The sequence below is a fragment of the Octodon degus genome, unplaced genomic scaffold (genome assembly GCF_000260255.1).
Source record: "Octodon degus isolate 3935 unplaced genomic scaffold, OctDeg1.0 scaffold00058, whole genome shotgun sequence".
NCBI classification, from domain to species: Eukaryota; Metazoa; Chordata; class Mammalia; order Rodentia; family Octodontidae; genus Octodon; species Octodon degus.
The window spans coordinates 2,583,616-2,586,756 of record NW_004524634.1 but is presented as its reverse complement, the minus strand read 5'-3'; positions in this window follow the sequence as shown (position 1 = coordinate 2,586,756).

The following is a 3,141-nucleotide window of genomic DNA, read 5'->3' as shown; positions in this document are numbered from 1 at the left end:
TCAAGAGTAGGGTTGTTGGAGGCTGGTGAGATGGCTCAGTAGTCTAAAGCACCTATTTAGAACAAGCTAAGCTAAGCAAAGCACAGGGACCGCGGTTCAATCCCCCAGCACCACATGCCAGCCAGTCCCGCCCCCTGGTGAGCTGAGCTGGCCACACACAGACACAAACTAAATAAATAAATATTTGAAAAAAAAAAGAGTAGGGTTGTTGCCGTGACAGTACCTGAGCATGTGGCTTTAAGAGTCCTTGGAACTGGCTTGTTGGAAGGGGAAGGATTAGGAAAGGTTCAGAGATGATGCTAAAAGAGTAAATAATAAATAATAATAAATCCTGATTCTATCAGGATGATAGAAATCTCACCAGTAAAGACCAGGCTTGAGAGGCTTCTGTTAGGAAGAAGTACTGTATTAGCAGTCGAAGACTGTCTGGGACTGAGATTAAGGGCAGCAGAATACTTCTCAAAAACTCCCTCTAGCTGTCTTTTGGAGAAGTGGAAAGGGTCAGGATGGAGGTGAGTTAGAAGCTACAGCAGGATCAAGGTGAGTAATGATGGGGACTTGGACAAAGGCTGTAAAAATGGAGATGAGCAAAATAAGACACAGCTAGGAAGCTGGATCAAGGAGGGTCACTTTTCAGAGCATGTGAAGTAACCAAGTCTCTTATATAGAACTTGGCCATCTTATTGCTGGATAAAACAACTTAGGCTTGGACAAAGTGGTTGATGAATTTGATCATTTATCAATATTTATAGGAATCATGCATATGACAGACAGCCATATTTAAGTTTTAAAGAAGGGTACCAAGTAAGGAGTAAAATTCTATTGCACTGGCATGAAAGCTAAGCCTGAATTATAATGTATTTTTACGAAGTACAGTTTGGAGCTAGGAATATAGTTCAGCAGTCAAAGTGCCTCCCTGGCAAGCACAAGGACCTCCAAGTTTGATCCCTGGTACCACACACTGTGCAGGCCCTGAAACTCCAGGTGCACTGTGCTAGCCCCAAAACTGGATGTGATAGTACACACCTGTAATTCCAGCACTGGGGAGGTTGAGACAGGAGGATCACTATGAGTCCAAACTGCATAGCAAGACCCTGTATCAAATAAATATTTTTTAAAAAGAAGTACAGTTGGCTCCATCTAGATGCATGAAGTAGCATCAACCTGCACTATTGCACAGCTAAAATTGGATCTAAGGGGCTGGTGAGATGGCTCAGTGGTCTAAAGCACCTACTTAGAACAAGCGTAGCAAAACACAGGGACCGCAGTTCAATCCCCCAGCACCACATGCCAGCCAGCCCCGCCCCCTGGTGGGCTGAGCTGGCCACACACACACACACACACACACACACAAATAAATAAAAAATTGGATCTAAGAAGCATTTGTCTGCTTATAAATATGGTATAGCTGTTGTGGTCAGACTTTCCTCACAGTGACAAAATGCCTGAGAAAATTGGCACAATTTCAGTCCATGGTAGGCTAGCTCCATTGTTTTTAGGTCTGTGGCTATGGTAGAGGAAAGCTGCTCAAACTTGATAGCCAGGAAGGCGAGAGAGAGAGGAAAAGAAGCCAGAGAGGAAGGGGCTGGGGACAAACATACCCTTCAAAGGTACATTCCCTGTTATGGTTTGTGTCTAGATATCCCCACAAAGCCTTATGCACTTTTTTTTTTTTAATCTTTTAATTTTTATTTTTTTGGAACCGGGGATTGAACTCAGGCCTTTGTGCTTGCCAGGGAAGTACTTATTCCACTGAGCCATCTCCCCGGCCCCTATTATGCACTTTTAGATAGAGCTTTTTTGCCAGTAGTTGAATCTCGAGTTTGTGATTGATTCATAGGCCAGTACTGGGATTAAGGGTGTGACTGCTATACCTGCCCTAGTACAGTTAGCCTGAATATAACGTACAGAAACAATCTTGTTCCTTCTCTTCCTTACTTGTTGATTTTGGTGTCTTCCACCCACCATGAACTACTGCCCCTCTGCCATGTTGACTATGGACTGTCTTGGTCCTAGAAGATTGTGGACTGAAACATCTACAAACTGTAAACTAAATAAACCTTTTCTCATTTAACATTGGTGGTCAGATATTTTGGCTCAGCTCCAGAGAAAAGTAACTAAGGCAGGATTAGTACCAAGAGTAGGGTTGTTTCTTTTTTTATATAGATTTTTTTTATTTATTTTTTATTTTATTTTTTATTTTTGCGGAACCAGGGATTGAACTCAGGCCCTTGAGATTGCCAGGCAAATGGTTATTCTACTGAGCCATCTCCCCAGCCCTGGGTTGTTTCTGTAACATTACCTGATCACGTGGCTTTAAGAGTCCTTGGATCTGGCTTGTTGAAAGGGGAAGGAGTAGGAAAGGTTCAGAGATGATGCTAAAAGAGTAGCACTGGATTGCCTTAGGCTGTACTGCATGGAAGATTCTTGTCAGAGCTCAGAAGATCAGAAGGATGATAGAAATTGGGGCCCAGGAGATAGCTCAGTGGAATAAGCACTTGCCTGGCAAGCAAAAGGACCTGAGTTCCCTGGTTCCAAAAAAAAAAAAAAAAATCAGAAGGATGATAGAAATCCTGCTAGTAGAGACTAGGCTTGAGAGGCTTCTGTTAGGAAGAAGGACTGCATTAGCAGTCAAAGACTTTGTCTGAGACTGAGATTAAGGGCAGCAGACTAATTATCTGGCAGAAAAAATTTCAAGCAGTCTAATGTTAAAGTAGTGACATGGCTACTGTTGGGAGCTTTCAGTCAGATTTATGTTGAGAATCAAGAGCAAGGAGCCCAGAAGAATGATTTTAAAATATTGTGAGTTTGTCCAGGAAGGAAGCTTCAGTAAAATTATGGACTGCAAAAATGGAGCAGAGATTTTGATTGCTGAGAAGAAATTGGAGAATAAAGATGGCCTGAGTACATCACAAGAAGCATCAGAACTCCACCCCTTTCAGACTCAAAATTACAAAAGTGAAAGGCTTTGCTTTGAGAAGAAAGCACCATGGTCCAGAATGGAAGTGATGGAAGTGGCTGCACCATGTTGCAGAATGGTGGTAGCCTAGAGAATTTGTTCCTGAGCACTGGATTCAGAGTGCTTCTCTCTCTCTCTCTCTCTCTCTCTCTCTCTCTCTCTCTCTCTCTCTCTCTCTCTCT